We start from the raw sequence: 14154 nt of genomic DNA, 5'->3' as shown, positions 1-14154 counted from the left end.
GGGTCCTGTCTGGAAAGGTATGGCTTGGTCGTGCTGCATCATGGGGGGCCCGGTGCGATACGCCATGGATGGGTCCTGCTGCATCGGGGGGTGTCCTGCCCGGAAAGCAACGCCTCGGTCCTGCTGCATCGGGGGTGGGCCGGTCCGATATTGCATGGATGGGTCCTGCTGCATCGGGAGGGTGCCGGGCCGATAAGCCACGCCAGGGTCCTGCGTCATCGTGGTGTCAGCGGAGGAGGTCCAAGCCGGAGCAGCGGTCGTCACGGTGGTGGCGGTGGGATGTCCAACAGCACTCGTCATCGTGTTGGCGCTGTAGTGGAGTACACCTGTAGAGGGAATAGAGGTGGCCGTGCAGTGGTATGCAACAGAGGTAGGAATAGTGTTTACTTGTGACAGTGACGGCACAGTTGGATATGCCGCCACATTACGACTCTGACTCTGCTGCATAGCCTGCACAAAAGCAACATTGCAGGCCTGCATCACACTCAGCTGGAGGTGTTCCGACATGCCCTGTTCGATTTGATAAAAAAAATGATGAGCTGGCTTCTGGAGGTCGGCTTTCACTTTATCAACGCTTTTGGCTACATCCTGGATGCGGCACTCTAACAGGTTATGGGACACATCCATTCTGTCACCTAAAGCCTTGATAGCTTCGTGTAAAACCGAGCTCAAGTGCAAAAACTCGGGCATGAGGGACCTATCCGAAGCCCTCTGTCGCTGCCGGGATGAGCCCGCAAAAATGGGTGCAGCGAAAGAGGACTGCAAAAAGGGAAGACCTGATGGGCCAGCCCCCTGGTCTCCAGTGAGTGTGGAAGACCCACCTGGTGCTGCGCTGCTGGATGGCTGGGACGGGTCCGTGGCTGCCGGCTGAAGGACCGCTCCAGAACCTGTGGCGACAGTCGTGCAGTGTGTGCTGTGAAAAAAGAAAACAGAAAATTAATACCAAACTATAACAAGACGGTACATCCTGTGGAATTAAAAATGACAGATTATGTCAATGCAGTACAACCGGAGGCATGTGAGAAATACTTACGTTCTCATGAGAAGGACCGGTCTCAGGAAGGCCAACACACGGTGGTATTTGTAGAGCCGGTGCCTTGCTCCGGAACCACTAGCTGCACTCTTCTCTGCACGCAGGTCCTTGTTGAAGCGGTCCTTCATGGAAAGCCAACGTGTCCTTACTTTGTCCACTGTGAAATAACAATAAAATATAATGGTCAGAATAAGGACTTTTGCCCGTGCTCTCGTGACTGTGTGTGATGACAGAAACTACGAAAAGTTTCTTTCATCACACACAGTCAAGAGAGCATGGCCAAGGTCTGTTGCTTCACACTACCGTGCAATACTTACCAAATGCATTACGGACCCGTGGCAGGGAATTCTCCCAGCCATCCCACAACGCTTGGGCCACCTCACTCCACAAACGACGGAGAACACTATTGACGGCGTGCTGTTGATCCCGGCTGTCCCACAACGGGACTCGCTCCTGGACCAGACTGATCAGCAGGTCATTATCAATCCGGTCGTCGTCCCGTTGTGAAACCTAAAATTAAAAGAAAATCACTTAAGTTTGCTCAACCACATTTGGAAAAAATAAGACACGAAGATGAGAAAGGGCAGGAATATGAAAGACAACTTTCAGAAAAGGATGATACAAGAAAAATGTAAAGAAAAACAAGGGTACAGAAAGGAAGTTAAAAGAATATTACAATAAGGACAGTCTGCCTGGTATACATACCCGCTGCCGTCTTCCACCTGGACCTTGACTCCGCTGCTCAGTACCTCTCTGTCCCTCAGTTGAAGTGCTCTATAAAATTTAAAAAAAAAAATTGCCTCATATGTCGATGTGACAGTCAATACTTACCAAGCTGACGGACAAAAAACTTACCTCGCTCACGTGATCCACTTCTGATTGACGTGGCTGGAACTCCTCATCAGATGAGGAAACCGGAGAAGACATTCTGATGCGTGTTGAAAGAAAAAAATAGAAGAAATTAGGACATGTAGATCCAAAAAATTGAAAATGAATGCATTGGCTAGGATATACTCACATTGCTCTGTGTCTTGTCCAACAATGCGTCCGGGCAGGGTGCTGTCTTCTTTGGAGTCTGATGAGAAGTGACCAGAAACTTCCCCCAACCTTCCTTTTATAACCCTGCTGCTATGGGGGAGGCTTATCAGTGTCTAGACATCCTTATCTACAGTTAATTCAATGGTGCCAAAAAAAACGCATGCGTCAAAAAAACGCATGTGTCCCCATTGACTCCAATGCATTTTTTGTCAAAAAAAAAAACGCATGTAAACGCATGCGTTTTTTTGGTAAAAAAAAACGCCCCTCAAAATACTACAAGTTGCATTTTATAAAATGAACTCATGCAGTTAAAAACCGCATACGTTCACAAACGCGTGCAAACGCGTACACCTAAAAACGCATGCGTTTTCAATGTTAAATATAGGGGAAAAAATGCATGCGTTTTTTTTTTTAAAAACGCTGCAGACAAAAACGCAAGTGTGAAACCACCCTCAGATCAGCGATCTGACATGCACAGCTCTAGGCTTCACAGCGCCTGCTCTGAGTAGGCACTGTAAAGCCACCTCCCTCCCTGCAGGACCTGGATACTGTGGCCATTTGGATCTGGGCCTTCAAGGAGGAGGAGGAGCTAAGAGACCTTTGCAGCAGCGTGATCACATCGTGTTGCTGCGGGGGTCTCAGGGAAGCCCGCAGGGAACCCCCTCCTTGCGCGATGCTTCCCTATACCGCCGGCACACCGCGATCATGTTTGATCGTGGTATGCCGGGGGTTATTATGCCGGGGCGGACCGTGACCGCTCCTGGCACATAGCGCCGGATGTCAGCTGCGATAGGCAGCTGACACCCGGCCGCGATCAGCCGCGCTCAACCCGTGAGCGCGGCCGATCGCTATGACGTACTATCTCGTCGAGGGTCAGATTGGCCCAGGTCACCTCGATGGGATAGTACATCTAAGGTCAGAAATGGGTTAAGGGCATAAAAATTAAAACTTTGAAAACAGCAACATTTTTGCCAAATTTTCGATTTTTTTCACAAATTAATAAAAGTCATATCAAAGAAATTTTACCACTATCGTGAAGTAAAATATGTCATGAAAAAACAATATTAGAATCAGTGGGATCCATTAAAGCATTCCAGATTTATTGCCTCACAAAGTGACAGTGCTCAGAATTGAAAAAAATTGGCTTGGTCAGGAAGATGAAAACAGGCTTCGGGGTTGAAAGGGTTAAAGAAATGTAGAAGGAAAAAATAAATATTTTATAAAAAATTTATCTATCAAAATTGTTTATTTAGCCCCAAATTTTGCATTTTTATAAAGGTAATGGGTGAAAATGGCCTGTACAAATTGTTGTGCAGTTTTTCCTGAGTGCACCGATACTCCATATGTGGTGGAAAACTACTGTTTCAGCACATAGCTAGGCTCAGCAAGGAAGGAGCGTCATTTGACTTTTGGAGCTCAAAATTGGCTGGAATAGATAGCGGATGCCATGTCAAAATTTCAGAGTCCTTTATGTACCTACACAGTGGAAAGTTGAAAATGAAAAAAATACATTTTTCCCACAAAAAATGGTTTGTCCAAATTTTTCATTTTTACAAGGATAAAAGAAAAATATGGACCATTTCCGTTGTGTAATTTTTCCTGAGTACACCAATACTCCACATGTGATAGAAAACTACTGTTTGGGCGTGTGGCAGGGCTTGGAACGGAAGGAGCGCCAACTGAATTTTGGAGCTCAATTTTGGAGCTGGATCCACATTTCCTTTCTCTACACGTCGACTAGTGTTGTGGCAGCAACACTTTGTTTCCGTGCTCGGATGGATACTTACCACATCGGACAGATGAACTAAGGGTGAGCTGAAAAATACTCTTTTTTTTCTGTGTTCATATTTGAAGAGCCCCTGACTTGCCAAAACAGCAACTCCACTTCTGCGTCACGTCCTCACCAATCACACATTAACAGTTGCCATCACCAGATTAAATACAAAGCCAGCAGCTTTTGTTTTGGCCAAAAGATTTTTTTAATCCACCACCATGACAAGGTAGACTCTATTGGCCGGGTTCTACTCTACTGTAACTTATTAAGCATTTGTTTAAACATCCAATACTCTTTAAGTATATTTTTATTTATTTTTCAATTTTGAAAAATGACCAATGATTTCACATACAAGGGACAAATACCACCACACCATGACCAGACCACATATTACCACCACAGTGACCGAATAATACTACCTACAAGGAAAAAATACCGCTACACTTTGGTCTACCACATATTACCACCACAGTGACTGAATACTATAATACACAATATTAATACCACCATAAGTGCCATTATACACAGGAGATATGTACTTAGTATACAGTGTTACTGTACTGTCAATACAGTGATCACCGGTGACATTATGCACTGGAGCTCTGTGTGTAGTGTATAGTGTACAGGCAATACAGGGATCACCAGTGATATTATACACAGGAGCTCTGTATATAGTGTATAGTGTAAAGCTAATACAGTGGTCACCATTGACATTATACACAGGAGCTCTGTCTATAGTGTCAGTGTACAGGTAATACAGTGATCACCAGTGACATTATACGCAGGAGCTCTGCAAATTGTGTTGATGTACAGGCAATACAGTGAAAATCAGTGACATTATAAACACAAGCTCTGTATATAGCATCAGTGTACAGGTAATACAGTGACCACCAGTGACATTATACACAGAAGCTCTGTACATAGTGTCAGTGTACAGGTAATACAGTGATCACCAGTGACATTATAAACAGGAGCTCTGAATATAGTGTCAGTGTAGATGTAACGCAGTGATCACCAGTGACATTATACACTGGAGCTCTGTATATAATATACAGTGTATAGTGTAAGTGTACAAGTAATACAGTGGTCACTGGGTACATTATACACAAGAGATCTGTATATAATATATAGTTTATAGTGTCCGTGTACATGTAGTACAGTGAGTCACCGGTGACATCTCTAGTTGAAGTCCTTCATCTTCGCATTTCATCTACATCCAGCACAGATCACCATTACTTCTTCCAGCCAGGACTCGTCTCTGCAGGAAATAATACAGTTATCTAGAGGACTGGTGGCAGAGCACATTAGTTAATTTTTTCCCAACTTCTATACTACACCAGATGAAGAAAAAAAGGTGACAATGTGTCACCTGACACAGTACCAAGACACCCCCCTTGAATACAGTATCCTCAAAAATAAAATACATCACTGCAGCAATAATATCCCTTAATTAGCCCCTAGAGTAATAATATCTCCCACCCTGGCCCCCTTGCTTCTGATTCCTGGCTCCAGCCCTATGTTCTCCCATCCTGGCCCCATATGTTCTCCCATCCTGCAATCATCTGTCTCCCTGTCTGTCTCCATCCAGGCCAAAGTGTCTCAATCCTGCCCCAATAGGTCCCATGATCCTGCCCCATCTGTCCCATGATCCTGCCCCATCTGTCTCCATCCTGCCCTATGATCCTGCACCATGTGTCTCCATTCTACCCTATCTGTCTCCATCCTGCCCCATCTGTCTCCATCCTGCCCCATCTGTCTACATCCTGCTCCATCTGTCTTCATCCTGCACCATCCATCTCCATCCTGCCCCATGTTTCTGCCCTATCTGTCTTCATTCTGCCCCATCTGTCTCCATCCTGCCCCATCTGTCTACATCCTGCTCCATCTGTCTTCATCCTGCACCATCCGTCTCCATCCTGCCCCATGTTCCTGCCCTATCTGTCTTCATTCTGCCCCATCTGTTTCCTTCCTGCACCATCTATCTCCATCCTGCCCTACATTTTTATGCCCCATCTGTCTCAATCCTGCCCCATGTCTCCATCCTGCCCCATGACCCTGCACCATCTGTCTCCATCCCATCCCATCTGTCGCCATTCTGCCCAATCTGGCACCTTCCTGCACCATCTGTTGACATTATGCCCCATCTGTTTCCATCCTGCCGCATGTTCCTGCCCCATCTGAGTCCATCCTGTCCCATGTATTCATTGTGCTTCATGATCCTGCACCATCTGTCTCCATCCTGCCCCATCTGTCTCCATCCTGCACCATCTGTATCCATCATGCACATCTGTCTCCATCCTGCCCCATGATCCTGCTCCATGTGTCTCCATTGTGCCTTATGTTCCTGCATCATCTGTGTCCATCCTGCCCCATCTGTCTCCATCATGCCCCATGATCCTGCACCATGTTGCAGCGGTCCAGCGGCGATGACCTCTCCATCCATTTCAAGAGTGTACTTGACAATGACATCATATGCCAGCGATGTGCGCTCTGATGACGACTGACAGCCTTCGACTGGCTGTTGACTTTTAACTATTGCTGTGTGGGCCCGCACGGCAATAAATTTTAACTGAACCTGTGTCTCAGGCACATATTCAGTTACTGAACTGGCAGAATCCTGCCGCTGGGGCTCGTTGAGACAAAGAAGGGGAGCTCGGTCCAGGCCTCCTTTGCTCACTGGGCCCTATACACCAGTGAGGGCTCTAATGCTTTGATGCTGACCTTGACAGTGAGACTCTGGAGGTAAAGAATGCTATTTGACTCCTAGATTACAGATTTTAACCCCTTCAAGACCCAGCCTATTTTGACCTTAAAGACCTTGCCGTTTTTTGCAATTCTGACCAGTGTCCCTTTATGAGGTAATAACTCAGGAACGCTTCAACGGATCCTAGCGGTTCTGAGATTGTTTTTTCGTGACATATTGGGCTTCATGTTAGTGGTAAATTTAGGTCAATAAATTCTGCATTTATTTGTGATAAACACGGAAATTTGGCGAAAATTTTGAAAATTTCGCAATTTTCACATTTTGAATTTTTATTCTGTTAAACCAGAGAGATATGTGACACAAAATAGTTAATAAATAACATTTCCCACATGTTTACTTTACATCAGCACAATTTTGGAAACAAAATTTTTTTTTGTTAGGAAGTTATAAGGGTTAAAATTCGACCAGCGATTTGTCATTTTTACAACGAAATTTACAAAACCATTTTTTTTAGGGACCACCTCACATTTGAAGTCAGTTTGAGGGGTCTATTTGGCTGAAAATACCCAAAAGTGACACCATTCTAAAAACTGCACCCCTCAAGGTACTCAAAACCACATTCAAGAAGTTTATTAACCCTTCAGGTGCTTCACAGCAGCAGAAGCAACATGGAAGGAAAAAATGAACATTTAACTTTTTAGTCACAAAAATTATCTTTTAGCAACAATTTTTTTATTTTCCCAATGGTAAAAGGAGAAACTGAACCACGAAAGTTGTTGTCCAATTTGTCCTGAGTACGCTGATACCTCATATGTGGGGGTAAACCACTGTTTTGGCGCACGGCAGGGCTTGGAAGGGAAGGAGCGCCATTTGACTTTTTGAATCAAAAATTGGCTCCACTCTTTAGCGGACACCATGTCACGTTTGGAGAGCCCCCGTGTGCCTAAAAATTGGAGCTCCCCCACAAGTGACCCCATTTTGGAAACTAGACGCCCCAAGGAACTTATCTAGATGCATAGTGAGCACTTTGAACCCCCAGGTGCTTCACAAATTGATCCGTAAAAATGAAAAAGTACTTTTTTTTCACAAAAAAATTCTTTTAGCCTCAATTTTTTCATTTTCACATGGGCAACAGGATAAAATGGATCCTAAAATGTGTTGGGCAATTTCTCCTGAGTACACCAATACCTCACATGTGGAGGTAAACCACTGTTTGGGCACATGGTAAGGCTCGGAAGGGAAGGAGCGCCATTTGACTTTTTGAATGAAAAATTATTTCCATCGTTAGCGGACACCATGTCGCGTTTGGATAGCTCCTGTGTGCCTAAACATTGGCGCTCCCCCACAAGTGACCCCATTTTGGAAACTAGACCCCCCAAGGAACTAATTTAGATGCCTAGTGAGCACTTTAAACCCTCAGGTGCTTCACAAATTGATCTGTAAAAATGAAAAAGTAATTTTTTTTCACAAAAAAATTCTTTTCGCCTCAATTTTTTCATTTTCACATGGGCAGTAGGATAAAATGGATCATAAAATTTGTTGGGCAATTTCTCCCGAGTACGCCGATACCTCATATGTGGGGGTAAACCACTGTTTGGGCACTCGGCAGGGCTCGGAAGAGAAGGCGCGCCATTTGACTTTTTGAATGGAAAATTAGCTCCAATTGTTAGCGGACACCATGTCGCGTTTGGAGAGCCCCTGTGTGCCTAAACATTGGAGCTCCCGCACAAGTGACCCCATTTTGGAAACTAGACCCCCCAGGGAACTTATCTAGATGCATATTGAGCACTTTAAACCCCCAGGTGCTTCACAGAAGTTTATAACGCAGAGCCATGAAAATAAAAAATAATTTTTCTTTCCTCAAAAATGATTTTTTAGCCTGGAATTTCCTATTTTGCCAAGGATAATAGGAGAAATTGGACCCCAAATATTGTTGTCCAGTTTGTCCTGAGTACGCTGATACCCCATATGTGGGGGTAAACCACTGTTTGGGCGCACGGCAGGGCTCAGAAGGGATGGCACGCCATTTGGCTTTTTAAATGGAAAATTAGCTCCAATCATTAGCGGACACCATGTCACGTTTGGAGAGCCCCTGTGTGCCTAAACATTGGAGATCCCCCAGAAATGACACCATTTTAGAAACTAGACCCCCAAAGGAACTAATCTAGATGTGTGGTGAGGACTTTGAACCCCCAAGTGCTTCACAGAAGTTTATAACGCAGAGCCATGAAAATAAAAAAAAAATTATTTTCTCAAAAATGATCTTTTAGCCTGCAATTTTTTATTTTCCCAAGGGTAACAGGAGAAATTTGACCCCAAAAGTTGTTGTCCAGTTTCTCCTGAGTACGCTGATACCCCATATGTGGGGGTAAATCACTGTTTGGGCACATGCCGGGGCTCGGAAGTGAAGTAGTGACGTTTTGAAATGCAGACTTTGATGGAATGCTCTGTGGGCGTCACGTTGCGTTTGCAGAGCCCCTGATGTGGCTTAACAGTAGAAACCCCCCACAAGTGACCCCATTTTGGAAACTAGACCCCCAAAGGAACTTATCTAGATGTGTGGTGAGCACTTTGAACCCCCAAGTGCTTCATAGAAGTTTATAATGCAGAGCCGTGAAAATAATAAATACGTTTTCTTTCCTCAAAAATAATTATTTAGCCCAGAATTTTTTAATTTTCCCAAGGGTAACAGGAGAAATTTGACCCCAATATTTGTTGTCCAGTTTCTCCTGAGTACGGTGATACCCCATATGTGGGGGTAAACTACTGTTTGGGCACATGCCGGGGCTTGGAATTGAAGTAGTGACGTTTTGAAATGCAGACTTTGATGGAATGCTCTGCGGGCGTCACGTTGCGTTTGCAGAGCCCCTGATGTGCCTAAACAGTAGAAACCCCCCACAAGTGACCCCATTTTGGAAACTAGACCCTGAAAGGAATTTATCTAGATGTGTGGTGAGCACTTTGAACCCCCAAGTGCTTCATAGAAGTTTATAATGCAGAGCCGTGAAAATAATAAATACGTTTTCTTTCCTCAAAAATAATTATTTAGCCCAGAATTTTTTATTTTCCCAAGGGTTACAGGAGAAATTGGACCCCAAAAGTTGTTGTCCAGTTTCTCCTGAGTACGCTGATACCCCATGTGTGGGGGTAAACCACTGTTTGGGCACACGTCGGGGTTCAGAAGGGAAGTAGTGACTTTTGAAATGCAGACTTTGATGGAATGGTCTGCGGGTGTCACGTTGCGTTTGCAGAGCCCCTGGTGTGCCTAAACAGTAGAAACCCCCCACAAGTGACCCCATTTTAGAAACTAGACCGCGAAAGGAACTTATCTAGATGTGTGGTGAGCACTTTGAACCCCCAAGTGCTTCACAGACGTTTACAACGCAGAGCCGTGAAAATAAAAAATCATTTTTCTTTCCTCAAAAATTATGTTTTAGCAAGCATTTTTTTAGATTCACAAGGGTAACAGGAGAAATTGGACCCCAGTAATTGTTGCGCAGTTTGTCCTGAGTATGCTGGTACCCCATATGTGGGGGTAAACCACTGTTTGGGCACACGTCAGGGCTCGGAAGTGAGGGAGCACCATTTGACTTTTTGAATACGAGATTGGCTGGAATCAATGGTGGCGCCATGTTGCGTTTGGAGACCCCTGATGTGCCTAAACAGTGGTAACCCCTCAATTCTAACTCCAACACTAACCCCAACACACCCCTAACCCTAATCCCAACTGTAGCCATAATCCTAATCACAACCCTAACCCCAACACACCCCTAACCACAACACTAACCCCAACACACCCCTAACCCTAACCACAACCCTAATTCCAACCCTAACCCTAACCCTAAGGCTATGTGCCCACGTTGCGGATTCGTGTGAGATATTTCCGCACCATTTTTGAAAAATCCGCGGGTAAAAGGCACTGTGTTTTACCTGCGGATTTTCCGCGGATTTCCAGTGTTTTTTGTGCGGATTTCACCTGCGGATTCCTATTGAGGAACAGGTGTAAAACGCCGCGGAATCCGAACAAAGAATTGACATGCTGCGGAAAATACAACGCAGCGTTCCCGCGTGGTATTTTCCGCACCATGGGCACAGCGGATTTGGTTTTTCATATGTTTACATGGTACTGTAAACCTGATGGAACACTGCTGCGAATCCGCAGCCAAATCAGCACCGTGTGCACATAGCCTAATTCTAAAGGTATGTGCACACGCTGCGGAAAACGCTGCGGATCCGCAGCAGTTTCCCATGAGTGTACAGTTCAATGTAAACCTATGGGAAACAAAAATCGCTGTACACATGCTGCGGAAAAACTGCACGGAAACGCAGCGGTTTACATTCCGCAGCATGTCACTTCTTTGTGCGGATTCCGCAGCGGTTTTACAACTGCTCCAATAGAAAATCGCAATTGTAAAACCGCAGTGAAATGCGCAGAAAAAAACGCGGTAAATCCGCCATAAATCCGCAGCGGTTTAGCACTGCGGATTTATCAAATCCGCAGCGGAAAAATCCGCAGAGGACCAGAATACGTGTGCACATTCCTAACCCTAGCCCTAACCCTAACCCTAGCCCTAACCCTACCCCTAACCCTAACCCTACCCCTAACCCTACCCCTAACCCTAACCCTAGCCCTACCCCTAACCCTACCCCTAACCCTACCCCTAACCCTAACCCTAACCCTAACCCTAACCCTATTCTAACATTAGTGGAAAAAAAAAAATTTCTCTATTTTTTTATTGTCCCTACCTATGGGGGTGACAAAGGGGGGGGGTCATTTATTATTTTTTTTATTTTGATCACTGAGATAGGTTATATCTCAGTGATCAAAATGCACTTTGGAACGAATCTGCCGGCCGGCAGATTCGGCGGGCGCACTGCGCATGCGCCCGCCATTTTGGAAGATGGCGGCGCCCGGGAGAAGACGGACGGGACCACGGCTGGATCGGTAAGTATGATAGGGTGGGGGGGGGACCACCGGGGGGGGGATCGGAGCACGGGGGGGGGAATCGGAGCGCGGGAGAGGTGGAACGGAGCGCGGGGGGCGTGGAACGGAGCACGGGGGGGCTGGAATGGAGCACGGGGGGTGGAACGGAGCACGGGGGGGGGTGGATCGGAGTGCAGGGGGGGTGATTGGAGCACGGGGGGGTGATTGGAGCACGGGGGGAGCGGACACGAGCACGGGGGGGAGCGGAGCACTGGATGGAGGGGAGCCGGAGCAGTGTACCGGCCAGATCGGGGGGGTGGGGGGGCGATCGGAGGGGTGGTGTGGGGGCACATTAGTATTTCCAGCCATGGCCGATGATATTGCAGCATCGGCCATGGCTGGATTGTAATATTTCACCCGTTATAATGGGTGAAATATTACAAATCGCTCTGATTGGCAGTTTCACTTTCAACAGCCAATCAGAGCGATCGTAGCCACGAGGGGGTGAAGCCACCCCCCCTGGGCTAAACTACCACTCCCCCTGTCCCTGCAGATCGGGTGAAATGGGAGTTAACCCTTTCACCCGGTCTGCAGGGACGCGATCTTTCCATGACGCCGCATAGGCGTCATGGGTCGGATTGGCACCGACTTTCATGACGCCTACGTGGCGTCAAAGGTCGGGAAGGGGTTAACTAGAACAGTTTGTGGACTCCTTACCCAAAGCCCCTACGTGCTAGAAGAACAGAATCCCCCTTCAGGTTACTCAATTTTGGAAATTATTCCCCTTTGGAAATTTATCTACAGGGATAGTGATGATTTTACTCCATGGGTGTTTTCCAGAAACAAGCAGCAGTGGATGTTGCTCAGTGAAAACTGCAAATCTGCGATTCTAGTAACCATTGTAATGCCCAACAACACTGTCTTGCCCAGTACATTAGGCCCAGATCTTGCTTTTGGAGATATTCACCAGTAAATTAGGTGGGCTTTCATCACTACAGAAATGTTTAACTTTTGGATGCTTTTGGATTTGGGGGTAAGGAGCCATATTGCTTTTCCAGAGCCTTTGTGTTACCAGTACTGCTACCAGTAATGTGAAAGACCCCTCTATGCGTAACAGATGACAGACCTGAGTTGGGACTTGCCTTTTTGTGGATTTATTTGAATTTTTTATTAAGAACATTTTACATAATATTTTGGATCACATTATCCTGTGCATTATGCTGAGCACTTATGGTACATTGCGGTTTCTATTTACGTCTCTGAACAATGTAATTTAGATTAAACCCCAATGGATCTAATCACTATAATAAGACAACAGTTTTGCTTTGGATTCTGTCTGGCCTCTGTTAAGAGGTGTCCTTTTTTCAGAGCTGCACAAAACTTTGGGCGACCATGCTTTTTTGCACGCTAAAGAGATGAACACTGCTGGATAATAGGCCAGGCGGCATCCACAGTGTCTCCATCTGTCTCATTATAGGGAATCTTCTCTCAGGGATTTTGTCTGAATAAATAATAATAATAATAATTTTTATTTATATAGCGCCAACATATTTCGCAGCACTTTACAAATAAGTGGGGACATGTACAGACAATAAATTCAGTACAAGTTAAGACAATTCAATTTAAACAGTGACATTAGGGGTGAGGTCCCTGCTCGCAAGCTTACAATCTACAATATGAATCATATACTGTATGTGTCTCACTGACATATATATATATATATATATATATACATATATATATATATATATACCTATTCTATGTGTACACATTTATTCTACCTATTCTATTGTAAGCTGTCAGTGTGATTTTACTGTACCCCGCACTGAATTGCCAGATTTTCTCTCTAACACCGCTGCGTATTTCTCGCAAGTCACACTGCTGGTCCGTGTGTAATCTGTATTTTTGGGGCTTCCATAGACTTTCATTGGCATTTTTTTGCGCAATACGGTGACAAACGCAGCATGCTGCGATTTTCTACGGCCGTAGAAAGCCGTATAATACTGATCAGTAAAATACGGCAGATAGGAGCAGGAGCATAGAGAATAATTGGGACGTTTGTTAGGCGAGTTTTACGGACGTATTTTATGCGCTCATACGTCCGTAAAACTCGCTAGTTTGACGCCGGCCTTAAGCTGATAAGATCAGTAGTTCCATTAGCTGATATCTATGACCAGAGGTAAACGTTTTACCTCGCATCACAGCTGCGGTCTCACATGGTCATCTGACAGGGTGGGAACCGCAGAGCTCTGAATGGTGGCGCTCATCTTAACATGTTAACAGTCGGGGTGGATTGCGAACCACCCATGGTTATTAGGAGCACATGACAGCTGATCAGATCAGCTGTCATGTGTCCGAAAAGTTATGGGAAGGGAGGGAAGGCATGGGTTTTGATTGCTAATACCTCAGCAACAAAGACTCAAAATATAAAAAAAAAAAATTATTTAGCTCTGCAGCCATTATTACATTCTGTGTCTAGCTCAACATGAAAAACTTAATGAAAGGTTCTCTTTAAAGCTATAATAATCCTCAATTCCCATGTAGGGCATTACTTTTTATACTTTGTTTTATATACCCAATCGTAACATTTGAGCAGTATATGTATTTTTTCATATGGTAACATTCTATGGTCCTTTCAACACATTGCAAACTATATTTGCATTCTAGAATGTAAGTTACGT

Source organism: Ranitomeya imitator, chromosome 3 (assembly GCF_032444005.1).
Source record: "Ranitomeya imitator isolate aRanImi1 chromosome 3, aRanImi1.pri, whole genome shotgun sequence".
Taxonomy (NCBI): Eukaryota; Metazoa; Chordata; class Amphibia; order Anura; family Dendrobatidae; genus Ranitomeya; species Ranitomeya imitator.
Note: the sequence above shows the minus strand (reverse complement) of the source record.